Source organism: Sorex araneus, chromosome 1, assembly GCF_027595985.1.
Source record: "Sorex araneus isolate mSorAra2 chromosome 1, mSorAra2.pri, whole genome shotgun sequence".
In the NCBI taxonomy this organism is placed as follows: Eukaryota; Metazoa; Chordata; class Mammalia; order Eulipotyphla; family Soricidae; genus Sorex; species Sorex araneus.
Genome location: NC_073302.1, coordinates 121,910,226 through 121,937,624, shown reverse-complemented (window position 1 = coordinate 121,937,624; position 27,399 = coordinate 121,910,226). Strand labels below are relative to the sequence as shown.

General features: G+C 51.4%; 1 protein-coding gene across 5 annotated transcripts in view; it reads right to left on the bottom strand.

Moving 5' to 3' along the window:
• The window catches only part of RAI14 (retinoic acid induced 14), a 163,434-nt gene extending 137,295 nt beyond the window's left edge, over positions 1–26,139 (bottom strand). For 2 of the 5 annotated variants that reach the window (XM_055147276.1, XM_055147302.1), the window contains exon 1: positions 16,437–16,587. The gene's annotated coding sequence lies outside the window, so the exon portion shown is untranslated. Of the gene's footprint in view, positions 1–15,063; positions 15,287–16,436; positions 16,588–17,454; positions 17,885–25,804 lie in introns of those variants that run through there. The other 3 variants (XM_055147289.1, XM_055147292.1, XM_055147283.1) reach the window with 3 other exon arrangements.
• Between the last annotated feature and the right edge of the window lie 1,260 nt (positions 26,140–27,399).

The following is a 27,399-nucleotide window of genomic DNA, read 5'->3' as shown; positions in this document are numbered from 1 at the left end:
CCAGGAACAGGAAAATCGGGGAGAAAGGAACTCCCATCCATCCTCAGTGGGAATGCCGACTGGTCCAGCCTTTCTGGAAAACAATATGAACATTCCTTAAAAAAACTACAAACTGAGCTCACATTTGACCCATCAATACTTCTGAGGATACACCTGGGGGCCCAAAAATCACAGCAGAAATGCCATCTACACCCCTGTGTTCACTGCTGCACTATTCACAATAGCCAGAATCTGGAAATAACCCGAGTGCCCAAGAACAGACGAATGGGATAAGGAAACTATGGCACATCTACACAATGGAATACTATGCAGCCACCAAGAAAATGGAAGTTATGAAATTTGCTTATAAATGGATGGATGTGGAGAGTATCATGTTGAGTGAAATGAGTCAGAAGGAGAGGCACAAACATAGAACGATAGCACTCATCTGTGGGATATTAAGAAAACATAGTCTGAGACTAATATCCAAGAAGGAGAAAAAAACAGGGGCCAGAAGAACTGGCCCTTGGTTGGAAGCTTGCCACAAATATATGGGGGACATAGGGCAGTTAGGATAGAAAAGGATCAGTATCACAGTAATAGTTGGAAATGAATACTCGGGACAAGAATTAAGTACTGAAAATAGTTATAAGGATATATTCGATAACCTTTCAGTATCTCTATTGCAAACCATAATGCCCAAAAGGGAAAAGAGAGAAGAAAAGTGTCTGCCACAGAGGCAGGCAAAGGTGGGAGAGAAACTGGGGACACTGGTGGAAGCAACAATAGACTGGTGAAGGGACGGGTGTTGGAACATTGTAGGACTGGAACTCAATCATGAACAACTTTGCAACTGTGTATCTCACAGGAACTCAATTAAAAAATAAAGCAAGCTACTTTTCTAAAATGAAGGAATGGGAAATCAGTCCTCACATCACCCAGATTTTTCCAACCTGATGTCTAGTCTCACAGAAAATAATTTAAGGGATCTGCAAAGTAGAATAATTTTTTTCAGGGAAACCTGAGTGGAGAGCAACACATTCAAGAGAGAATGTAGGGATGCTAGAAAGTTAGTCCAGAGCTCACGGTGCTTGCCCTGGATGCAGCCAACCCCATTTGACCCGCGACATCACACATGGTATGCAGAGCTTCTCCAAGAGTGATCTCTGAGCACAGAACAGGAATAAGCCCTAAGCACTGCCGGGGGAGGCCCCGAAACAGAAAGGATGGGAGAGAGAAAGTAGGCTTCTACCCCAGAAAGTAAAAAGAGAATTCTGTATCTCAGATTGGGAATGTACCCTGCTTCTCTTTGCAAAGTTGGTTCTGCTGAGCTTTCCTGAAACTGCCCCCGCTTGGGGCTTCCTATGCAGATGAAAGTCTGTTACCAGAGCGGTCATGGTGGAAGACTTGAATGCTCAGGGTCTGCTCCAGCTCTGACCACAGCCTTTCATTCCTCTAGGTGCGCCTCCATGGGGCAGCGGTCTACCCTTTTCTGGTCAGTGCCTCAGAATCAGCATCTCCAAAGAAGGTGCCTTTGGGCCAACTCAGAACAAGGGGCAAGGCAGTTTCTCTAGCACTTCTTTTTTTTTCATTCATTCATTCCTCATGACAGGGATCTGCTCGGTTTCTTCATGCTGTAGTAGTATGGAGGTGGGTCCCTCCCGTTCACCATCAGTGACCCCCTCTCGCTGCAAGAGAGGATTCTAGATGGGCTTGGTGATGGAGGTCTCCTTTTTCCTCTCTAAGCATACTCCCTCTTTGGTGCTCCTCTTTGCCTTATGTTGGGCCAGCATTACAGCTTCGGAGGGTCTGTTCTTTTATGTAAGGTTTATTCAGATTCTTGCATTCACTGTTACTGTGGTGAGTCTGGGGTGCATTTTGATTGGAATAGGCTAATGGTCTAGTGTGTCTGGGATAGCCAGAATGTCCTTTTCAGAATTAGGTAATGGAGGCTGAGCTGTGAGTCCAAAGTTCTGGTAAAGGGGAAAATAACTGCGGCTGCGTGAGCGGTCACTACCCCAAAGGCCATGCCCACCACGCTGCAGTACCTGGCAGGAGGCGGTGGCACTTAGGTGCCTGCTGGAGCTAGGAGTTCCCTCTGACGCACTCCTGAGGCTTACAGAGGCCCCTTCTGGCCAGGTGCTCCAAGAGAGCCTTGGCCAGGGAGGGGCAATTCCTCTAGTACTTCTGAGAAACTCTTTCCCATCCCTCCCCCATCCCACCTGCCTTCCTGTTTCGTATTCATGAATGAAAGTGTAGGACCATGAGGGGTTAGCACCTCGATGGCACTCAGACTTCACACCTGGCCTCAGCAAGGCTCTTCTGTGTCCCAAATGCAGGACGGAGGGGAAGGATGCCGACATCAGTGAGCCACAGAGACGGAGTCTATGCCCAGGGCACCGGGAAGGCAGAAACAACACTCGCTGGCTTGTTGAGATCCTCCGGGCAGCCTGCCCTCTCCTCTTCATCATGACACCCCTGCGGCACGGCGCAAGCACGTGCTCAGACAGCCGAGGGAGGGTCCACAATGAGCTAACCCGACCCCGGGCACGAGGCTCAGGCTGACGTCTCTGTCGACCTGAGCCTGGAGAGGCCGGGAAATATCTCAAGGATTCCCCAGCTGGCAACAGGCCTTCCCTGTGAGGCTGCTCGAGAGACTCTTCCTTCTGGGCGGGGAGCTTCTCAAGGAGGAGAAAGTCCTTCCTGCCAGGTGGGGGGGCTGTCCCTGAGCTCAGAGTGTCAGGGGGTACACACTCAAGGCAGGTACGTGAGGATGAAGGCAGTCAAGTTGGGGTGAAGGGGCTTGGCAATGGATTTCAGGAAGCCATAAAAACAAGCAATGTTTAGAGATAAGAAATCATCTCAGGGGTGGAGCGATAGCACAGTGGGTAGGGCGTTTGCCTTGCACGCGGCCGACCTGGGTTCGATTCCCAGCATTCCATATGGTCCCCTGAGCACCGCCAGGAGTAATTCCTGAGTGCAAAACTAGGAGTAACCCCTGTGCATTGCCAGGTGTGACCAAAAAGCAAAAAAAAGAAAAAAGAAAAAAAGAAAAGAAAAGAAAAAGAAAAAGAAATCATCTCCAAAGAAGCCAGCCCAATGCTGACGGAAGAATCCGGTCAAAACCCAGGCAGGCGATTCAGAAGGAACAAAGGGCCTGATAAGACGGAGAGAAGACCACCAGAGTTCAAAGTCCTTCTCCAAGTCGAGACCACTCTTATCTACAGACGGCTCCGAAGGCCTCATATCAGTCTTGCAAAGCAAGTTAACCACCTGCTGCCCGCTACTCCAAGTGGGTGTATAAATACACATTTTTTATCACACTGACAGGTGCAGTACGACTCGAAGTTTAGTTTTCTTTACTAGCTAGCTTCCCTCCTCTCTCTGGAGAAGCCAGCTTTCGTTCTGACATGTTTCTCATTTGTCTTTCATAAAGCCTTCCTACGGACCGGAGAGAACAAACAGGAGGTCAAGGAAGGCACTGGCCTTGCATGCAATTGCATCCACGGTGCTGAATTGAATCCCGGGCACCACAAACAGTCCCAAATACCACCAGGGGTCACTCCTGAGCACAGAGCCAGGAACAGCCCCTGAGCACCACCTGGACTCGGTATAGTGAGTATGTATGGGTGCAGGCCAGGCAGGGGTGCAAGGGAAGAGATTCTCCAGTGGTTTACAGTTCTGGAGGGCAAAAATCTAGTCCACTGGGGTGCAGAAGACAATACAGGAGGTCACCAGTTGTACTGTGGATTAGGCCTCACCATACATGAGCTGCGTCTGCCTTATTTCCTTTCATTCATCTCCAAATACAGACACTCACAGGTGCTGCGAACTGCAGCATCTGAAGTTCAGGACTGAGGGGAGCTTACAGGAGGGAATGCACTTACCTTGCAAGCAGCTAGATGAGGCACGGTTAGAACCCCAGGACCACATATGGCCAGTCCCCAAAGTACAGGGAACACCCCTGAGCACTGCTGGCATGTCACTCCAAACCTCAACTCTCCTCCAAGAAAGATGTGTGGATTTTAGCTCATCACATAAGCCAGAACACGCCCCCAGAAAGAGCCCCAAAGCAAGAGCACTCAGCTCTGAGCATCCGCCAGGTTCACAGAATCGTGTCACCATACGGACTATCTCGTCCCTCCACATCTTGTCTCCCCAACTCACATCTGTAATCAAATCACAGAGCACCACAGGGACATGGATGCAGCAGAGTCACCAGGGACAGTAGGAAAGAGACCTTTGTGCAAAGCAAAGTTGTACACATTAGTATTACTATTATGTGAAAGTAGACAGCAAGAATTCTAATTTAAGAGCACTTTAGCTTTCGAAACTGAACTCATAGGTGGCATGCAGAGGCAGGTGGTACAGACGTCACTGAATCCATTAAAAGGAGGTTTTTACTGATTAGTAAACTAGATACAAATGAATGAAGAAGCAAATAAACAAGCAACTTCAACTGAACGTTATGGATTGAGGACTTGGATACAAATCTTTTAGTCTATGAATTAACTAGGGGACAGATTTATTAAAAGGATCCAGATAAGGGCTGGAGCAATAACACAGTGGGTAGGGCATTTGCCTTGCACGCGGCAGACTCGGGTTCAATTCTCAGCATCCCATACGGTCCCCTGATCGCCGCCAGGAGTGATTCCTAAGTGCAGAACCAGGAGTAACAACCCCTGACCATCACCAGGTGTGACCCAAAAAGAAAAAAAAAAAAAGGTTCCAGATAAGGACTGGGGAGACAGATCAAAGGACTGGAGGACACCCACTGCTTAGGAAATCTCTTCACCAAAAAAGTGTGGTCAAATAATAGGCGATGGTGTCATTGGGGAAGAAATCCCTTCCAAAATACTCTCAGAGCTCACTCTTTCTTCCCCAAAGACAATCAATGTCCACATTCTTTTCAAGCTGCAGAAGTCACTCCGATATTGCAGCATAATAATCATCTAGGAAAACCTTCTTGAGAACGCTATATCCACAACTCGCCTTTATTCACAAGACGACATTTCTCTGGAGAAACAAATACATCATTCTTTACAAAATTAAAAAAAAAAATCCAGCTGACGGATCGAGGTCCAGGAACCAGTCCGAGGCAGCAGCACTGCTCTGGGGGCGGGAGTCCAGCCAACATTCCTCTCTGGTGGGCCACATCTGTTCCTTACGCCCAGATTCGCCCACCAAAGCTCTGAGGTTACCTCATACCGCCAACCCACCCAATTTCAACTGCTCGGGCTCAGCCTCACAAGCCTCCTCTGGAACACGGAACCATCCCTGGCCTGAGGAACTCCCCGAATCTCCCCTGCACGCAGGTGACTTGTAACATCATCTCCAAAAGGTGCTTTCTCATCTAAGCTTCCAAGACCGGCCTCGGGTCCAGCAGCAGGGCCGCCGGCTGCCCCGGGCTCTGCTCTTCCTTTCAGGCTCCCTGGCTCCCTGGCCCTGAGGGGTCTGGTTTGACTTCAGTGTCCCACCTTCTACCCACTGCAGCACCCCCCCCCCCCGGAAAAAACTGCACCGCTGACTGACCTGGAGAGGTCTGTGCTGAGGGCTGATGTGCCCGGGAAGGAGAGTCAGGAACAATGGGGTTTCCAGAGTTGGGGGGAGGGGGGAGGAGGGAGGAGAGGGGGCAGGGAAGGGGAGAAGAAACCAAAGGTGATGAAGGGAGGGAAGGAAAGTGAAGGGGACAGGAATGCAAAGTAAAGGGGGGAAGTGAGAAGGGGCTGGAGGGGAGGGGAGGGGAGGGAAGGGGAGGAGAGGGGACGGGAATGGGATGGAGGGAGAAGAGGAAAGCCAAAATCAGTCCAAGAACCCAGAGAAGTGAACTAGGTTCTTCCCGGAGTCCCACAGGGCACCTAGGGCGGCTGAGGCAGCTGCTCGGAGCCCAGTTTCTCGGCAGATCCTGCATCTCCCAGGCCCTCCTTTCTCCACTCCCTCCAGCCACCGCAGCCCTGCCCTGAGAAAGCCGGCCACGGTGTCCCGGGCTGCGGCCAGCCAGAGGCAGGAGCCACCCACCCGGTGAACAGCATTGGACTGAAACCCGCTGGAGAGAAAGAAAGTCCGTGAAACAAACGAGAGGGCTGGGGGGTAGGGGGATGCGGCACCCCCGGGCTGGGCCTCGATGCGGCCCCACAGAGCCCAGGGCACTCTGAACTCAGGGAGAAATGAGTAAGGAAAAGCTGGAGGGCGGGAGGCGAAGGCTCCATCCAAGGAACCCCTGGGCAGTGACTCCTGGAAGAGGGGGAAGATTCCACACGCAAACATGCTGCCACTTCTGAGTTTAGTCCAAACAAGACACCCGCGGAGAAGGCTGCCACCCTGACTGTACCCGGGCGTCACTCCCAGTGCCAGCCCGGCGGGGCCGAGCCACCTCCCTGGCAGGACAGACGGAAAAGTCCTCCCCGGTGTTTCCATTAGCAGCCGGGCTGCTCCCTGCCGGTGTCGTGCCCAGGACCAGGGACCAACCAAGTCCTGCTGCTCGAACGTGACGTTTCTGCCTCCAGCCCTCAGCCTTTGCTTCCCAACCGTTTCCTTACAGAGAAGACGCCGACAGCTCCATTCGTGCACCCTTGAACATAACATAAGGGGCCGGCAAGTTGGCTCAGTGGTCTATCTAGCACATGTCTTGCAGGTATGAGATCCTAAGTGCAATTCCTGGTACACACACACACACACACACACACACACACACACACACACACACCATGATTGAGCAAATGAAGACTGACTCTATTTCCCTCCCACAATCCACTCATGCATACACATAGACCTACCAACACACACAGCCCCTGATGGATGCCGGGAGGGCTTCCGGGCTGCAAACAGGGTCAGTGAAGAACATAGAGCGGAGAAGGGAAAGGCAAGTTACACTCTACTGATTCAAAAGCACGAAAGCCCAACTGCGGGCCACACACATGGAGGGTTTGATGCGTGGACTACACACAACCTCTGCCTACAGGAAAGGGGAGAAGGCTCCTCGAGATTACTGCGCTTGGGGCTGGATTGATAGCACAGCGGGTAGGGCGTTTGCCTTGCACACGAAGGACCAGGGTTTGATTCCCAGCATCCCATATGGTCCCCTGAGCACCGTCAGGAGTAATTCCTGAGTGCAGAGCCAGGAGTAACCCCTGTGCATCTCGGGGTGTGACCCAAAAAGTAAAAAAAAAAAAAAAAAAAGAATTACTGCTTACTGCGCTCGTGCCAAAGCAGAGAGGAGGGCAGATCTGTACCCCCAGAACGGGCATCTCCATTATGTCATATATAATCGGTTTGTGATGAAGCTTTCGAGTCACCATTGCCCCTCTCGGAGGCTTACTGAAAGGCGAAGATATGAAGGCAGGAGAGCTGAGCCAAGAATATCACTAGGGACTAGCACGTATCACAAGCACTCTGGGTGCCTGGTGGTGCTGGGGGACAGGCCTTCTAGATGACACGCTCTCTGCGCCATTAATGTCCAATCACGGAGACAGCTGCTGCACAGGATTACAGATCCAAGTGCCAGTGTTCGTGTGTGGTGATAATGTGGAAAATCAGCTTAATATTTTCTTCGTGCATGGGACACTTCCATTCCTTAAGAAATTATTCAGGGGCTGGAGCGCTAGCACAGTGAGGAAGGCATTTGCCTTGCATATGACCGTCCCAGGTTCTATCCCTGGCATCCCTGAGCCATCCAGGAGTGAGCCGAGTGAGAGCCAGGAGTAAGCCCTGAGCACCGCCAGAAGTGGCCCCCACCCTAGCCTTCCCCACCTCAAATAAATTATTTTATCCCCCAAGTACCACCCAGAGTGACCCCTGATCACAGGGCTAGGAGTAGCCCCCAAGCACTGTGGGTGCATGCCCCACTCTCCCCACAAGCACACAGGAGAAAAGGAAAAACAAAATCAAGCGCTGGAAAGAGGGCCCAAGGGGCTGAACACAAGCTTTCCAGGAGGCAGTAGCCAGGATCCCAGCACCCCGGGGCCCAAGCACTGCTGAGCGTGATCCCCAGGCTCAGAGCCAGAAGGGACCCCCAAGCACTGATGGGTGTGGACCAAGATCAAAAAAAGGATTCTAATATCCAGCTGAGTAACGCTCTTCAAGTGGCAAAAAGCACCCATATTTGGGGCTGGAGCAACAGCACAGCGGGTAGGGCATTTGCCTTGCACGCGGCCGACCTGGGTTCGATTCCCAGCATCCCATATGGTCCCCTAAGCACCGCCAGGGGTAATTCCCGAGTGCAGAGCCCGGAGTAACCCCTGTGCATCGCCAGGTGTGACAAAAAAGCAAAATAATAATAATAATAATAATAATAATAATAATAATAATAAAAGCACCCATGTTGTACTTTAGCGGGCCCTAAAACATTTCACCCCACAACAGGATTGGGGTCGGGGTGCTGGGGCTTTTGTTCCGGAAGCCACACACAGAAGCACGTGGTTTACAAGGGTCACCCGAGGCTGCAGCAGGGACTTGCAGGCTAGAAGATACTAGTGACCTGAAGCTACAGTAGGGACCATCAGGGTAAGGATCCCTGGACACCTGGGGCTGCAGCAGTACCTCTGGGGTGGGGACTGGGAGTTTGTTCTTTCAGTTGTTTTTAACACCTGGAGAGAAAAGACCCAGCTTTCAATGCAGTGAGATTCACACCAAAAGGCATACACTTAAAATAATCATAGGCTGTCTTAAGGGACAGGAAGAAAGAAAAGCTTACTGCAAAGAAGACACAGGCAGGCACCGAGCTGGCGACAGATTGGCCAGGAAGACAGGCTGCAGGAGGAGGAAATCTCTTTTAACTTTTAAAATAGACTCTAGAGGGAAAGCAGCAGGTAGGAAGCAACGGCACCGAGGATGTGGGATCAAGTGCAGAGAACATCCGTCTCAGAGTCTGGGTCAAGTGCACTGACTGATGGAGAAAGTTTGGGGCATGAGTACGGTGCTCCTTTAAAAAAAGAAAAACCCTGGAAGCTGATGCAGAGACCACTGAACAGGCTGGAGCACATGTGATGCACGTAGGAGCCACAAGGCTTAATTTCCAGTCCCACACGGTTCTCTGAACACCACTAGGAGCAAACCCTGAGCACAGAGCTAAGAGTAACCCCTGAGTACTTTGGAATGTGGACCAAAACATTATTTTTTTTCTAATATAAACTAGGAAGCACTGGACAAAATAAAATATGTTGTAGGTTTCGAACAGTAGCTTTTTCATTCTGATTGAAGAATAGCTCACTGGGCTCTGAGAGGAGCTCTTTGAGGAGAGCACTTGCCTGGCACGCGGCTGACCTGGGTTCCATCCCGGCACCCCCAGCTGGTCTCTTGCCCCTATAGGAATGATCTCTGGAAGCCCTCAGCAGAGCTGAGAGTAGCCCAAAAAAGTAGCTCACAGGGGCTCGGGGAACAGCTCTGCAGCAAACTGAAAAGGAGGGACTTTCTTCCAAGCATGAGGCTTTGAGTTGGACCCCCAACGGCTCCCACATGTGCCCAGTGTACTCCTGGGAGCTCTGCTGGCTGGAGGCGGAAGCTCTAGAGCAGTTAAGAGTCATGTGAGTGTCTCAGGGAACTCCACTGGCAAGCATTAAAAGTACCACAACTAAAGGAACCACAACAAAGAGTGTGTGTGTGTGTGTGTGTGTGTGTGTGTGTGTGTGTGTGTGAGTTTGATCTCCAGTCATCTCGACAAGGGAAGGGAGGGCCAATTAGAAACAGCTCCGAGGAAGAAGATGCAGGAAGCCAGAGAGACAGTACAACAGGCAGCCCTCTTGTTTCGCATGCAACAGACCTGGATTCAATCCCTGACTTTCCAGATGGTTCCCTGAGCACCTGGAGTGATTCCTGAGCACAGCCAGGTGTGTCCAAGACAAAAAGGAAAAGAAAATGAGTTTGCAAAGGAAAAAAAATTGTGAAAGTTTTCTCTTAAGAGGAAAAAAAGGGGGCTGGAGCGATTGCACAGCAGGTAGGGCGTTTGCCTTGCACACAGCCGACCCGGGTTCGGTTCCTAGCATTCCATATGGTCTCCTGAGCACCGCCGGAATGATTCCTGAGTGCAAAGCCAGGAGTAACCCTGTGTATCACCAGGTGTGACCCAAAAAGAAAAAGAGAAGAGAGAGAAAAAGAGGACCAGAATGATAGTACAGCGGGTAGGACACTTGCTTTGCATGCGGCCAACCCAAGTCTGATTCCTGGCACCCCAGAGGGTCTCCCCAAGCCCCCAGGGAGGAACTGTTGAGTGCAGAGCCAGGAGCAATCCCTTAGCATCACCAGGTGTGTCCTAACCGCCTACCCCTCACCCCACCCAAAAAATAGTCTATAGATTCACCTGCTAAGGAGTTTTATGTTTCTAAACAAGGACTCAAAAAGATTCTGAGAGCATTCAAGGAAACCTTACACCCCGGAAAGGTGGACCAGGCCACGGCAGGGACTCAGGAGGGGAGGCAAACCTCCTGACACAGTGGTGTGGGACCCCGAGGCCACTTCCGTGCCCCCGAGGCCCAGGCCCAGTGTCCAGGCTGGGAACATGCTCAGATATTTCTTTGGGCTGCCTTCCCTCGGGAACAGAACATGCAACTCTGGTCCCACAGTCCCCACATCCTCCAGGGAGCCTGGGCTGCCTTCCCTGGCAGTGAAACCCCCTAGGGACAAACGACCAGTCACCGGCACGTCCACTTACACAGGAGATGTTCCGAGAGCTTGCCCGTCCAGGTCAGAGACGTGGCACCCGAGCACGGCACTCACAGGCTGGCAGGGTGCTCGCTCAGCGGGATGCTCAGTGCTCTGCCTCCTTCCCTGGTCTCCATCACTGCTCAGTGCCGTCGGACTCACCTGCGACTCTCCCTTCTTCCCCGGCATGGTTCCCCAAACCCCTACCAGTCTTCCTGGGCAGCAGCCCATTTCGACTGCTACATCTCAGACTCCCAAGGGGAGGGTCTACATCTGAACCAAAAGTGCATCTAGAAGCCCTGAGCTGTGTGCGGCCAGGACTAAGGCTCACGTCTCTATCAGCGGTCACTTGCCAAGAGTTGATTCTTGAGAGAGAGAGAGAGAGAGAGAGAGAGAGAGAGAGAGAGAGAGAGAGAGAGAGAGAGAGAGAGAGAGAGAAACTGGAATGCCCTGCCACAGAGGCAGGGGGTGGGGGTGGGAGGGGGGATGGGACTGGGGGGTGGGAGGGATACTGGGTGGTGGAGAATGGACACTGGTGGAGGGATGGGCTCTCGAACATTGTATGAGGGAAACACAAGCACAAAAATGTGCAAATCTGTAACTGTAAGCTTCACAGTGACTCACTAATTAAAAAGTAAATAAATTTTTTAAAAAAAGAGTTGATCCTCTCATTCCCCTCAGCCTCCAGCTCAACTGTAAATTGAGTTCTTGGAGATGACTCGGCGGCAAAAAGAGCACATGCTTTGCAAGCCAGAGATCATGAGTCCGATCCCCAGTGCCACTCACAGGTGCCTCACAATCAGAGTGTGCGACATCTGACACACCACAGCCAGACAGGTGAAGGAGCACAACAAACGTGATCCCAGAGAGCACTGAATATAAAGCAGCAGGGCCACCTCCAGTGAGCACAACTGACATGGCACGCCCTCCGGTGAGCACCACGGTCGAGGCTGTACAACCCCCAGTGAGTTCTGAAAAGGCGTGTCTCAGCGCTGCACCAGGAGGGTGAGGCCCCCGCTCACTGCAAGAGCAGCAGCAAAGGGAAGAGAAGAAGAGAGGAAAATCATAGTAACCCCCCCAGCCCTCTAAAAGCCATCCCCAGGCCCCACCCCCTGAGTCCACCTCCAGGCCTGTTCCCCAGGGAATCCTACAGTGTTCCCCAACAGTGACCCGGCCACCCAGACTCCGAGACAGATGGTCCCTGCAGCGACTCCGAGACAGATGGTCCTGCAGGGAGCGTCTGGCAGTGTCCGATTCAGGCTGCTGAGCGGCAGGACGGGCTGGCGTCACCCACAGGGCATTGTCTTCCCGGTCCTTGCAGCGGCCGCCCCACAGGCCACAGAGTGCTTCAAGGCTCAGCCTTCCCCCTGCTTCCAGCCCGCGCTCTGCTCCCTCTCAGGAAACGTGGCCCCTCAGCCTGGGAGGCCAGGGTTCGAGAAGGGCCGGGAGGGTGAGGGGGGGAGAGGCTCCCCACGGGAAGTCTCCCTGTGAGCTGGCGCAGCTCAACTCCAGCTGGCCAACAAATAGAAATTTAAAAATCCTGCCTGGGAAGCAGGATTCAGTGGGTGTGGGTGGCTGGGGGCCAGCCCTGCCTCGGTGTCCATCAGTGCTCGGTGAAACAGGCGGACCTCGGGCTCACCTGGGGTCACAGGCAGACGGCATCTCACTGCGTCCGACAGCAGAGCCCCCTGAAAGCCTCCGTCAATGGGACGGAGACGGGTTGGCACAGCAGCCAATGACTGGTTTTCCCAGTGAGGGTAAACACCCACAATTACTTTCCCCTCAAATATGACAATAGCAGACAGTGGCACAGGACAGGAAAGAGACCCTTTGTCACGAGCCGTAATGAGCTTCTTTGGAGGTCGTGGAGGCCAAGCGGAATGCAGGGGGCCGGGGGTTCTGGTTCCCGCCGTGTGGACCGATGGTTTAACGCTCAGGCTGCTGATGTGATAGAGGTCATGGGCTGGGGTCCACCAGGGCTCCTCTGGCAGTGCTGGGGGCTGCAGCAGGCGGGAATGGCTGTAGGAGATCTAATTCAGGGCCTCCACAGGCAAGGCATGGGGCCCAGCAGGAAGCAGGACTAATGAGTAACCCCAAATGTTTAAATGCTTTAAATTGTTTCCAGACTAAAGGGTTACAATTTGGGGCAAAATGTTACTCCCCCCCTCCCCCCCCCCTCACATTTTCACAAATTCTTAGGAACCAGAACATGCCTTTGTCAGTGTTTACACAAACCCCTGCATCTTATCAAGGAAGAAACGAGGAAGAGCAGGAATAGGGCAGCAGCAGGCCCTGGCCAAGAAAAGGCGTCTTAGCCGGAAGCACGCTGCTCATCTCCTCTCTCCACCTCTCTCAGGAAGAGGCCTTCTCAGGGGTCACACGCTGCAGCACGGGGTGTGGGGGATGCAGAGTCACCCCCAACAATGCTTGGTGTGGGTATGCAGGCCTGACAGTTCAGTGCTGGGGCCCGGCTGTCTCAGGAGCACAGCTGGCAGTGCTGGGCAGGGTTAAGCAGAGACCACCAGGGCCGCGCCCACAACTGCTGGGGGCACCGTGCCAGGCAGCTCCAGGATCAAACTCTCTTTTGTTCCAGTTTGGTTTTTGGACGACACGGGGCCGGGCGATGCTCAGGGGTGACTCCTGGCTCTGCAACTCAGGAATTACTCCTGGGCGGAGACCATATGGGATGCTGGGGATCGAACCTGGGTGGGCTGTGTGCAAGGCAGATGTCCTACCCGCCCAGGATGGAACTCTCTTAGGAGCCCCTTCACACTACGGATAGACCCCCACCACTTGGGTTATTGCCCCCGTTCTACTTTTGCTTTTTAGCGGAGAGGGAGATTTTAGGACACACCCAGGGGTGCTTGGGGTGGGTAACTCCTGGTTCTGTTCCAGGGTAGCCTGGGGAATGAGGTGGTACCAGTATCGTCATATACCTCCTGTGCCTTAACCCCTGTTCTGTCTCTCCAGCCTAGCTTGCTCTGCTTTTTTTTTCTCACAGAAATGGACAATTGAGAGAATTCAGAATTCAATGGAGCCATAAATGGATCCATTTTACCTTTTCCTTCAAGAGATAACCTAGAGAGACCCTACATGCCCCGTGCACATTTGCTGTGGACAGGAAGAAATCTGTATCATGACCAAGACTCCTCCCCACCCCCCAGCATGGCCACCCCTCCTGAGTCACCGCCCCAGCGTGCTGGTCTGTATGTGGCTCCTTGGCAGAGCACACCAACTCATGCGTGTAAGTTCAATTCTCACCCCCAGGGAAAACCGTGTCAGTGTGTGACAAGAAGCCAGTGCACAGGAAAGCACAGCGCCTGTTTACTGTCGAACGATCTCGTGAAGTGCAAAGTGGAAACGGATTCACTGTCCTCAGCAAAAGTGTCTGAAACTAGGAATAATGGGAAACACTTTTGTCTCTTGGCGAGGGAATGAGTATACTACATTTATTCATATATTAGAATTTTCTGTGGTAGTTAAAGATCTACATATATCTCAGAAACAGGACAGTTTTTTTAAAAAAAGTTCAAGCTATACATATGCAGGTATGTATATATCCATATACATACATATATGCATACACACAAATTTAACCACATGCAAATTTCAACACAGTGACACTTGCAGGTATATACCAGACAAGGCTGGGAAACCATATATACTAACTCCTCATGGGGATCAGGATGGAGAAAGAAGGATGGATAAATATTTTTCTGGGTGCAATTTATTTTTACCGGGGGGTGGGGTATATTCAAGGGTTACTAGAACAAATACTGAAAGCCCAGGAATTCTTTGGCGTGGATCATGGAAACTGACCTATAGCCTTTTGTTCACAGTATTTCATACTTGTTTTTATATTGAAAGAAAAGAAGGGAGCGATGAACAAAGCTGCTCTATCATATTCCACTAAATCCCAGGTCCAGTTTCTCTACCCCACTGCCCCAAGTATCCTCTTCGTCTTTAAAAGGTGGGTGATACGGAGTGCCGCCCCAGTGTCCTGAGAAGGGGCAGTCTAAACACAGAACTTCATTGTCAGGGGCTGCACGAGGTGGGGACACTATCAAGCCCCATCCAACCTCCAAGCCCAGCCCCCATTCTCTTCACTCAACGTCACCGCATCATAGTAATAAGATGTTTCACCCGGGTCACATCCACTCCACCCCACAAAAGTCATAAAACAAATCCATGGCGAGCAAATGATACTATAAACGAATTACTCATAAAAGCATCTCAGTGAACAGAAATGAAAAACCTGCAAAACTCCAGCCCGGGTCCTCGCTTCTAGCCCATGTTATGCAAACACTGGGTTGAAAATCGGAAGAACCAGAAAAACTGTTTACAAGCTCTAGATGCTGGTATCCGGCTGGAGGGGGCACACAGGAAACCCACCCACCCGAGCCCCCCCCACCCCAAGACAAGATCAGATTACGTACATCCCAAACACACCTGAGTACGGGCCCCGGAGTCTGGGAACGTTGCAACCCAAATCCACCTTCCCGGACAGGCAATAACATCTACTCCAACTCCAAACCTCAGAGAGGGGAGATTCTCGGGTTGCCGACAAGCTTCGACCAAGTCCGACCTATGGACAAAAGCACTTCCCTCGCCAGCCCTTTCCAGCCTGGAGATCATATTCTCCAGAGAACTGGCAAGGTTTCCTCATCCCGGGCAGCCTGATATTGTCCTCCCCGCGGAAGGAAAGCCGAGACCCAACTAAAACCACCGGCGAGACCGTGGCCCGGGCAGGTCGCTGGGGGCGGAGGGCGGCTTCCAGCGCGCAGATGTGCCCCCCTTGGCGCGCGGGAGTTAAAGCTGCGCGGAGCCCGGGCTCCTTGGAGACGCTCCAGTTTGGACTTTGAGAGCCCCAAACCAAGGCTTCCAGGCGCTCACGTCTAAGCAGTGCACGCACGGCTCCCTCTCTTGGCCGCCTCTCCAGCCTCTGGGACCACTTCACCCGTCCTCCACAATAAGGGGGGCGCCGGGTCCCAACACCGTGCGCGCGGAGCCCGGCGGTCACAGACGATCCCCGCAAATTGCAGAAATTAAACCGCAGATAGAAGGCTGTCGGAGCCCGCGGCGATGGGAAAGTGTCGGGGCGGGGGGGGAGATGCCCACTTTTATCAGTGCAACGGAGTCGGTCGAGGTAGAGGGCGGGCGCGCGCCCCGCGCCCGAAATCCTCGCAGTTCGGGGCCTGCCCCGCACTCCAGCATCCCGGGATAACCCCCGACCCCCGACCCCCGCGCCTCGGAGCGACGGGGAACACAGGGGCGACCACCGTCTCGGCCTCGCCTGCACCACTGAGCCAGAAGCGGGACTCCCGGGAGTCGGAGAAGGAACAATAGCGGACCCGCGCTCGCCCGGTTCGCGCCTCCCTCGCCGGCTCTTCCAAGTTCAGCGCCCAGGCGGGGTCGAGCCCAGAAGCGGGGACCGAGGGCGGCCCCGGAGCGGGCCAGGCAGGTGGGACGCGCGGCCAGCCCGCCCCGCCGGCTCGGGTCATTCATTCCCACGGCGCGCGCTGCGCGGCCACCCCGCGATCCCGGCCTGCGAGTGGCGGGGAAGGGCGGCGGGGTGGCCGAGGAAGAGCTGTGCCTCCGGCTCCTAAGTTGGCTCGGGTCCCCCTCCTCGCCTGCGCGACCCCACGCCCAAGGTGTGCAGCCGAGTTGGCGGCCTGTGGCGGGACCCCCGGCGGGCGGCGCCCCCGGCCCGAGTCCGCCGTGCGCCCCGCGCGCCTCGCCGCCAGCCCAACACAAAGACGCGGGGCGCGGGCCGGGCACCCCACTCCGGGCCGCTTCCCCAACTCGCGGCGCCGCGCACTCACCCCATGGAGGCGGCTCCCCGGGCCCCGCTGGCTGCCGCTTCCCCAGGAAAGCGCGGCCGCCGGGCTCGCTTCCTGCTCGGCTTCCTGCGCCGCCGCCTCCCCGCCGCGGGGTCAGTGGGCGCGCGGCTCCCGGGCCGGCCGGGCGGGCGGGGCGCGGGCGGCCGCGGCTCCACCACGTGGCCCGGATCCCGCGGGAGCGGGAAGGGAGGTGCTAACCATTCTCCTCCCCTTCCACCCCGCGCGGCCCCAAATTCCGCGAGTCAGGTGACCCGCGCCCGCGCTCCGGCCCCGACCTGCGGGAGGCGCTCGGGCCCCGCCGCGCCCCTGCGCGCCCGCCCGCCGCCTGGGCCCCGCGGGAGGGTGGTGGGGAGCCTTCACATCCTAGGGTGGGGGGGAGCCCTGACTGGCGTGGAAGCTGGGGTCCTCCCCAGCCCCCGCCCCTGCGATCTGTCATCGCCAGCACCTGAAGTTCGGAGGCAAACCCCCCTGAGCTCTGGCCCCCAGGGTTTAGGACGGCGGAGACAGTACCCAACCCGCCGCCCGTTTTCTGGTCCACGTCCCACATCGTTGGGGGGTCGCGAGGGTGTTTGGGGAAGGCGCTGGCCCGATTGCCTTCCCGGGAGAATCAAATCGGTCCCGTGCCTTGCAAATGCCCGAACAGAAAGCGAGCTGGGAGGTGCTCCCGCGCTCCGGACGGGACGCGCGGACTGCAGAGGCTGTTTGCCGAACACTCTTCAGGTGTCCGGAGGAAACTCGCCGCCTAACTGTCGCCCTGCCCTGCAATCACACCGGGAGACTTCAGCAGCCATAAAGCGAGAGAGGCAAATCTCGGGGCCGCCCTCCCAGCCCTGCCTGGAATGCAAAGCAGGCCAGACCCACTCCCCCACTCCCCAGCTTCGCCCCCCAGAATCCTCACCTTCCCATTCCTCCATCCCCCTTCCGCCCCCCCACCCCCTCCCCACACACACACCAAGAGCCCCAGTTGACTAAGATCAACATTCGAATTAGGACGCCTTACTTTGCAGGATTTCAAAGCTCTCCACCTCCTCGTTTAATTGGGGGCGGCTATTCCATTCATTCGACTCGAGCTAATTTACAGCCCTGGTTTCATTCACCAAAGCCCCTCGCTCCCTTGGCTGAGCTCTTCATCCTTGCTCGGGGCAGGAAACTGTGAGTCCTTTTGGAGTGGGTGGGGTAATCCACTGAAGTTAAAGAAGAAAAAAGCCGACTCTTACGGAAGTAAAAATCATCCGCACGGTTCCGTTTAGTGTGTCTTTCTGGACTCTACCTTGAGCAGTTTACGGGGGAGATTTTTATCTATGCGGACCCCCTACCCCAACCCGGGCTCCGGGAGAACTAAGATAAGCTCGAACAGGTGAATTGCCCAATTCTGCTGAATTGCCCAGCACTGCAAATGCTGTGCAGGTCGTCCCTTCCTAAATCAAAACACTGGGAGTCCTTCGAATAAAGTGAAGAAGAGCCCGTTTGAATTAAGAAGATGTACAATCCCCTCCCCGCCCTTCACGCCTCGCTCAAATAAAAGCATGCGCAAAAAGAAGTGTGAACTGACAACTTCTTACTATTCAGCGCGGGCAATTTCTGCAGTCTGGTTTTCCAAGGCAGCGCCTATTAATGGTGTGTGGTGGGGCTCTGAGAGCCGGGAACAATAGCGTCTCCCGGGCTTTTCCTGCTCTGCATTTCTTAGGGAGGGAGAGCGGATTGTGGCTGAGACGGTGGGACTTGGAGCTTCATGCAAATGAGAGCAGGCTGCCTTGGAAAATGAAAAGCGGCATAGTCTGTAGCTGAAGCTAAAGATGTCGGACATTAAATAGGGGTGTGTGAGTCAGGGTCATCTACCACGGCTTCTTGCAGAAGTTCAGTGTTTGCTCTTTCCTCTTTGCACAGTGTCTGGTCTTAGCTCCCCGAGCCCTGCCCCCGCCCGCCCCCTCCATCAGCTCTGCGGCTCCGGGGGTGCCATGGGTGCTTACTCTGCTCTTTGTCATACTGACCTGTGATACTGCAAATCCAATTCTAGGGGGGAGGAAATGGGAGGAGGACTCTCATTGTTCCACTGATCTGCCCAGATCCTTGGCCAGCTCTCCCCTCCCCGGAACTCCAGTAAGTTTGTACACTAAGCCTCGACCCCTTACAGACCACTGCGCTGAAGTTCTGCGCAGTGCCACCCTCTGGTCACCGCACCCCTGTGAACTAATGGACTCGTGATGGAATTTTTGTTTGCCTCTGGTTGTGTCTTTCATAGAACCTGGGCCACCCTGCCCGTCCCCCGGCACCCCCCCCACCCCACCCCCGCCCCCCCCCCAGGCAAAGCTCGTGCTCAGTCAGCCCTTGGAGTCCTGTCTCCAACCCAGAATGTGCTGGACAAAAAAGTGTCTTCTCCTTGGGATTTTGGCTCAGGTCTTTTAAAAGGCCGACTGGTTTCAATATCCTGTGAACACCATTCTTGGATGGGGACCAGGCCCAGGGAAAGGCTTTGAGAGAACGCAGTGAAATTAAAACAACCATCTTCCTGCAGAAAACGGGTAAAATCGTTTCAGGAAGAAACGTTGCATTTCCCCAAGGGAGTCACTCCCAGTTCCAGGTAACTATGGCTTGGCACATAGTACTAATTATCGGGAAAAAAAAAACAAAAACCCACAACTGAGTTTCCTTACCCTACTCTTCATTAACCCTCTATTTGAATTTCACAGACAGGAGTTGGAGAGAGTACAGGAGGTAAGGCGTGCCTCTGAGCACATTTCAACCCCCCAAACCGCACTTGATACCCCTGAGCACAGAGCCAAGAACAGCTTCTAAAAGGCCTCAACCCCCCCCCCCCAAATGGAATCAAATATTTAAACGTGCTTCCACCATCCTAGTCAGTAACTAAGAACACTGGAGTATAACGCCCCTGAAAACTCTCTCAACCTGTTCACTGTGAAGCATGTTCATAAGCAATATAGTCCTGACATCTCAAGACAAAGCATCCTTCTCTAATTGTTGTAGCTGAGAAGTTTTGTCACGCTGACAAGACTGTTAACCTCCCAAGACTGACCCTCCAGATCTCAACAGGATCCATCCATAAAGGAAATGTATTGATTGGCAGGACTCAATGTTCATCTTTGAAATTAAATATCACTTCCCTTCCTTCTTGATCCATCTCTCCTCCGTATCAGTTCTCCCCAGACTTGGAAGACCCGGGGAACTCAAACAAAATCTTGTCGGGGTAACAAGAAATGGTCCCTGAGGAGGAAATCAAGATAGGTAATGCACCACAGCCAAAGTGTATTTAGAGTTTGATCGGGATTTGACTGAACTTGTGGGCCTGGTTAGAGGCAGCCTGATTTAGAGGAATGTGGTGGTATTGGGCCCAATCCAGGGAACCAAACAAAAACACAATCAGATGGTTGGAGAGAGATAATCTTTGGGGAGGGTGGGAGGTGAGAGATCCAAATCCAAACATTCATAGAAAAGCAGCTTTTATTTTTCCTTCTGTATTTTCTGGGAAGTGTTTTCAAATAGGAGGAAACTGTAACATGGGAGCAATTAAGAAAATAGCTTTGGCCTTGCTTTTTATAATTTAGTAAGAAAGTAGCCTGCAAACTCTCTCTGACCCATGGTTCTGTGCATGCCAGGAAGCAACAGGGGCAGGCAACCCGGAGTGGGTACCTCCAGCTTCCCCAGCAGACAAAGGTCCGGGAACCTGCTCAGAAAATGACACCAGGATGCTTGAGAAGTTTCTGTCCAAGCCCCACATGTATGAAAGTGACTGAGATGCTAGGATCTCAGCTGTGACATAACAGTCTTGAGAAGGCGTGGCCTCTGGGTAGCCGTTCTCCTGGGTTAGGAATGGGAAGTGTTTAGTGTGTAGCCACTACCACACGTGGACATGGAAATTCCACTTGTTCATTGGTGCCACCTCTGTGGAAAATAGACTAAGGAAGCCTTAGGCAATAAACAAAAAAAGCAAACTCCGCAAGATCCGGTGATACTACTCCTAGATGTTCATACAAAGGATGTGAAAGCACTAGTTCTAAAGGATACCTGCCCCTCTGTGTTCAGAGTAGAATTATTCACCATAGTTAAAACATGAAATTGGCCTAAATGCCCATCTGCAGGTTACTAGTCACGGAACGCTCTTGTGTACCATTAAAAGAGAATGAAATCATGCCATGCGGGTCAAATGAATGAATCATGAGGTGACTGTGCTAATGAAATAAATAAGGAAATGAACATTTATAACTGGATAGTCCCCCTCATGTGGCATATAACTAACTAAAGCAAACAGACTGGCAAGAAATAACAGAATTAATTCCTAGTCTTGGTGAAAATAAATAATAATGGCTAAGGTATGTAGGGGGAATGAACAGAGGTCTTTTTGGTGGAGGAGGGACAACATATAGCAAAGGATGAAGCTGAACCCCTACCTTAATTCCTTAATACTGTCAATCAATGATAAGACAATAAAAACATTATTAAAACAAAAAGAATCTTAAAGTGATATTAGTGCCAATGGAGATCCACTATAAATGTAAAATACACACCAGATTTCAAAGACCTAGAGTTTGAAGTCTCACTAGTAATTTAGTATGCATTGCATATTTAAAGATAATATACTGGACACATTAAGCTAAATATGTGATCCACCCTAATTTCAGTTACTTTTTTTTTATATTTTAAAATGTGGCTAACTTGGGTCAGAGATCTAGCACAGGCATTCCAGTGAATGCCTTCCATGCAGCTGATCTCGGTTGGATCCCTGTTACCATGTACGGTCCACTGAACACAGAGCCAGGAGTAAGCCTTGAGCACTGCCGGGCAGGGCCCCCAAATCAAAAATTAAAAAGCATGTGGCTTAACTAGACAATTAAAAATTCCTATGTGGTTTGCATGACATTGCCATTGATACTGGCAGCTAACACACAGTATCTGCTCTGCATCAAGCACTTCTTCTAAAAGTATATATACATCAACTACAGTAACCTTTACTATCTTATCAGTATCCATTTGACACTTTTTTGTTTGTTTTGGGGTCACACCCAGCTGTGCTCAGAGCTTACTCCTGACTCTGCACTCAGGGATTACTCCTGGTAGGGCTTAGGGACAATATGGGGTGCTGGGAATTGAATCCTGCCCACCCCAGCAGTACTCAGAAAGTTTCTTGGACCATACTGGGTGATCTTCACAGGCCTCCAGGGCTGCGTGCAGTGCTACTTGGGGAACCACGTGAGGCGGGTTATCTGCCACATGCACGTCATGCGCTTTCACCCGATGCTCCTCTCCTGCCCTGGAAGCTCGGGTTAAGATCTCCAAAGAGTCCCCTAGGCTGCCAAGTTGGCTGGGCCATATATGACAGAAATTCCAGAAAACAGTCCCCCATTTGGGTAGTGGAGGAGAGACATGAGCTCACAGCACCTTTAAGGCAGTTCTGGGGTTATCAGAAGATGATAAAGAGCTTCCTTGACGCTCCACTCCAGATCAGAGTCAGAAGTCAGAGCATAGCATGTGAAGCAGTAAGAGAATAGGATTCAGGCATCTCGCTTCCTCTGCAGTGAGCCACAAGCTTGGCAGCATCTTCAAATCACTTGCTGTTCAAAAGAAGCCAGTGCCTTGGCTCCATCCCTATGCACTTACAGTATGGGTCAGGCATAGGTGTTTATAGGTCCTCAATACCTAGAACAATCCTCTAGGTATTGCAAAGCAGGTCACAGCATTATTGGTGGTCCCAGCCCTGCCCAGAGCAGCAGATTCTCCATCAACAGTCCCAGCAGAGGGAGATTCAGTGATGAGAGTGGAGTGATTCTTACAATGGACCTTACAAGAGTCGATGGTCCAGAAAGATTGCTTGATAGAGTGATTCTGAAGCAAGCCACTGTTGTTGTTGGCTTAATGTACTTGTTTTCTGCTGCGGTATTAAACCTGAGGCTGAGATTTTTGTCTTCATTGAATTCAACTTTTGCCTATGAGATGTTTTAACTCACATTGGCCCATCAAAAATCTTTTGCCCATGAGTTATTTGGCCTCCCTGATGGCTTTTTGTTTGTCTCGTTTGCAGGCTTTCTAACCAGCTAACTTCTGCAATTCATTTTCACGGTTCCATTTTGATTGTTCACTTTAAAACCCTACAACTGGAAGATGGATGGTGGTTTTCAAAATTGGTCTTGGTGCTGGGAGTAACCACATTTCTAAGAGACATGTTTCACAGCGGGTGATTAGAGAATTTAAGCTATAGGACTGCCCTGCTCTGAAGATATTTAGAACCAGCCCACATGGCCTTTGTTTGTTAGGCTTAAATACAAATCCCTCAAATATCCAAATATGCACAAATGCATCTCATCTTCAGGATAAAGGTTCTTCTAAGGTAAAATAATTCCCCCACCCCCACCCCCATGTTTTTTCTTTTAAAGAGAATCCGGTAATTTATTGTTTTAGACTTCCTGTTAGGAGTCTTGGAACAAACCAATTAAAAGCATGAAAATATTTCTGACTGTCTGGTGGCATGCCAGAAACAAATAGAGAGACAGAAGTGAGGGAGCCAGAAAGATCTCTGGGACAATACTGACACAGAACTGACTTGGGTTAAGGAAGGGTCATGGGGGAGCTGACAGGGAAAGAGCTGTGGCAACTTCCTCCCGTGGATTCCTAGAACCCTCAGGATACAGATGGCAGGAGGACAAATGGACTTGCCCGACACAGAGAGGTCCAAGTGGGGAAGCTAGGCTCGGGCATCCAGGGTGTGGAGGTCACTCAGGCTGAGAAGAGTGTGTGTGCTTGAGGGTTAGTTGGGAAACAGGAAGAAGGACTGGGGGGCAGGGTGGGGGAGGTGCTTGGGGAACAGAAGCCCTAATTGGCACTGAGCTGGCCTGGAAAATTTGCTGAGGGAAAACAAGGGCCCAGGGACAAGACAGGGAAGGTGGAGGTATGCCAGGGTCTTCCGTTCACTGGGTGTGCTGCTGAGTAGTCTTCTGAAACTATTTAGGGGTGTGGGGGGAGGTACTCCAAGCAGTGTGTAAGAGCTCCAGGGGTCCCACCAGTCATTATCAGTAACTGGGCCTGTGATTCAACAAGGCCCCTAGGGATGCCTTGAGGCCTGGTCTCTGTGGTGTCGGAGATGATCAAACTCACCCCCAGTGACCAGAATCACATCAGGGACCATGTGGTGGTGGGGATTGAGCCTGGGTCTCATGCATGCATGTGTCTCAACTGCTATATGATCTCCTGGCCCCTCTGATACATCTTTATCTAAACTGGGTCTTCAGAGAACTCTCTGTGGACATCCAGCAAAACACACTGCTCTTAAAACAGAGGAAACTGGGAAATGTCAAAGTTTCAATTTGCCCAGTTTATTGTTTCAAAGCACATATTTGTGTATGTGAAGTCTTGAGTGTTACATTAGCCTGCAACTAGTCATTGTCACTGTCACTGTCATCCCATTGCTCATAGATTTGTTCGAGCGGGCACCAGTAACATCTCTCATTGTGAGGCTTATTGTTACTGTTTTTGGCATATCGAATATGCACGTGGCTGACCCGTGTTTGATTCCTCTGCCCCTCTCAAAGAGCCCGGCAAGTTGCAACTAGTCAGTTTATTAGAATAGTGGATGTGTAGTGAGAGTAATGTCTTGTATTTTCTTTATGTGTGAATTTAAAAATTCTCACTTTTGGGGGTCATAGCAAAACCAGTAATATTTTTCCGTCTTGACAGCTTGATTTTTATTTTTATTTTATTTTTTTTTTGGGTCACACCCGGCAATGCACAGGGGTTACTCCTGGCTTTGCACTCAGGAGTTACTCCTGGAAGTGCTCAGGGGACCATATGGGATGCTGGGAATTGAACCCGGGTCGGCCGCGTGTAAGGCAAACGCCCTACCCGCTGTGCTATTGCTCCAGCCCCTCGACAGCTTGATTTTTAGTAGAAAGTATATTAAAGATTAAACTAAATTGTCAAAAAAATACAAATTAGCAGGGGAGAGAGTACAGGGGTTGAGGTAGCTTTGCCTCGAATGTGACCAATCCCAGTTCAAATCCCCAGCACCACATATAGTCCCCTGAGCCCTGACATGAATGCACAAAGTCAGGAGTAAGCTCTGAGCACAGCTGGATGTGCCCCGACACCCATCAAAAAACACACGTTTTGAGAACATGCTTTGCATGATTTCTTCAGTTCTGTCCTTGTCCACACTGTCTTCTCCCACAGGGCTGGGCGTCCTGGGTGCTCGCTTAATTCAGAAACTGATCTTCCAGGTTAGAATCCTGTGGGTGTTACTGGTTCCATAGCCCAGGAAGAGAAGGGCTGGAGTTTGCCCCATGTGACCCTGAGGGGGGCCCTCTACTCCTGGGTGGTAACTGGTATTGTTTCAGATTTCCTTTTTCTCTTTGTTGTAAAACATTAACTAGAGATAATAAATGAAGGACTAAAAATACAGGGGACATTCCTGTCAGGTAGCGGTTTGGAACCCAGGCTTCTTTCCTTACCAGTTGTACAATTTGGGTTGTATCACTTCGTTGCTCTTGGTCTCTTTTTTCATCTTCTAAGTGGGAATAATATTAAAACTTGCCTTTTAGGGTCATTTGGAGATTAAATAATCAAGACATAGAAAGCGTGTACAGGGGCTGGAGCAATAACACAGCAGGTAAGGAGTTTGCCTTGCACGAGGCTGATCTGAGTTCGATTCCCAGCATCCCATATGGTCCCCTGAGCACCGCCAGTAGTAATTCCTGAGTGCAAAGCCAGGAATAAACCCTGTGCATTGCCGGGTGTGACCCAAAAAGCAAAAACAAAAAACAAAAATAAAAAAAACCTAGAAAGCGTGTATAATAATTACTGGCACATGGTAAGAACAATATAAATAACATTGAGAATTATTACTAACATGGAATAACACTAGAGTCATAAAACCTGAGAAGGAAACAATGGTACAAACTAAATTGACTCAGGGCTGGAGAGATAGTACAGCAGGTAAAGCACTTGCCTTGCATGTGGCCAACCTGGGTTTGATCCCCAGCATCCCATATCATCCCCCAAGCACCGCCAGGAGTAATTCCTGAGTGCAGAACCAGGAGCAACCCCTGAGCGTTGCTGGGTGTGGCCCAAAAAGCCAAAAAAAAATACTAAATTGTCTCAACTATTATTAAAAATGTTGTAGCCTTTAGGTCAAGTATTTCCTTTTAGGGGATAAGGAAGCAGAACCAGGAGTTAAGACCAGGACTTCCCAGATGCAAGGCATGTGTTCCCTGATCCATATCCCCAACCCCTAGTTCAAATATTTCCAGGGTCTCATTTGCTAAATATAGTGTACAAACCATACTGAGGGATATGACAGGTATGCTCTTGAATGCATGTAAGTAAAATAGAAATATGAGATTACTGACCTTCAGAGAGCTTCTGGTCAGTTGGAAACAGTGGTCTGTCGGCGTTCAGGGGAAGACAGTCACCAAAAGAAGGCTGAGAAGAAGCCCATGTGTGTTCTTCATCTTTAGTGCCACTCCAGCGTCGGGCCAGTCAGTGAATCTTCCCAGGTGGGGCGAGTCAGTGGGCTGGGAGCTCTGTGGTAATCTCGGGTTGGAAGTAGGCTGAATCGGGCCAGCAGAGTCGGGCCAGTCCGTGCTGTCTGGGAGTCCTGCTCTTGAAATATAGAGGCGTACTATTCTGGAGAAGGCTTTGAGGCAGTGTGCGAGGGACACCAAAAATCTAAGCAAGCTCTTTCCTCCCCTCAAGATTCCTAGTCTAATGAGCAGCCCTGTTGAGAAGGACTATGTCCTAGAGCTTTTATCCTCAGAAATAATGTCATAATTGAAAGAGCAGCAGCATCCAGGTCAGCTGCCAATTACAAGAATACATTGGCTTGAACACAATAGGGATTTGTTTTGAAGACTTGCTCGCTTAGGATCAGTGACTCAAAGAAGCCAGCTGTGTTAGCTTCATGATTCTCTGGTTTTTAACTTCGTAATTCTTTTAAATTTTAAATTCATTCTTTAAATTCACTAGACAGTTCACCCACCTCCAGCATCGATTTTCTTGTTCGGGGCAAGAAGCAGGCAAACAGGTGACCTAGAGATGACCACGCTTGGATGTGAATCATCCAAAAGAAGCAGCCAATGAGCAGCTCCACGCTGCTGTCTAGAGCCTTAGAACTATTCCTGGGCTTTGCCAAGTCTCACCTGAGTCACATGGCTGCTCCCATATGAAAGGAAGGCAGCTATGCTAACAACTATACCACAAACGCGACGGTCCCCATATGAAAGAAAGGGAAAGAAATGCCCACTGAATAAAATCAGAGTAAAAGGGAAGGTGCCTGCCACAGAGGCGGGGTGGGGAGGTGGGGCGGCAGTGGTGGGAGGGATACTGGGAACATTGGTGATGGAGAATGGGCACTGGTGGAAGGATAACCATTGTATGACAAACAGAGTCACAAAAGTTTGTAAGTCTGTAACTGTATCTCATGGTGATTCATTAAAAAATAAAATTAAAATTAAAAAAAAGTAAAAGAGAGAAAGGGAAAAAATGGATATTCTGGTTATCTATTGATGTAAAACAGCCTTAAAACTCAATGATTTGACACCTAAAGAGCAGCTGAATGTTCCCAGGTGGGGCCAGTCAATGGGCTGGGAGCTCTGGGTAGTCTCAGATTGGAAGCAGGCTGAATCCCACCCCTCCACACCCCACCCTCTTGCTGCCACCGGAAAACCCTGCAGTCCTCAATCACCCCCCATCCCGAGGGCAGAGTAACAGCAGTGTCACATCCCCAAAGAACACAATAGCACCAAAATTTCCTAGGTAGACTGGTCTGGCTGAAAACTTGGGGGCTTTCTCACAACGGGGGCGGGCAGATTCCCCTTTCTACCTGAATTCCCAGCAGCCTGCAGCCACACTGGACACCCTCCAGCGTAGAAATAGTCCAGCTCCACAACGGAACCTCAACAAATGCCGAGCCACCAAACTGTTCCAGATCTCCTGGAGGGCACTG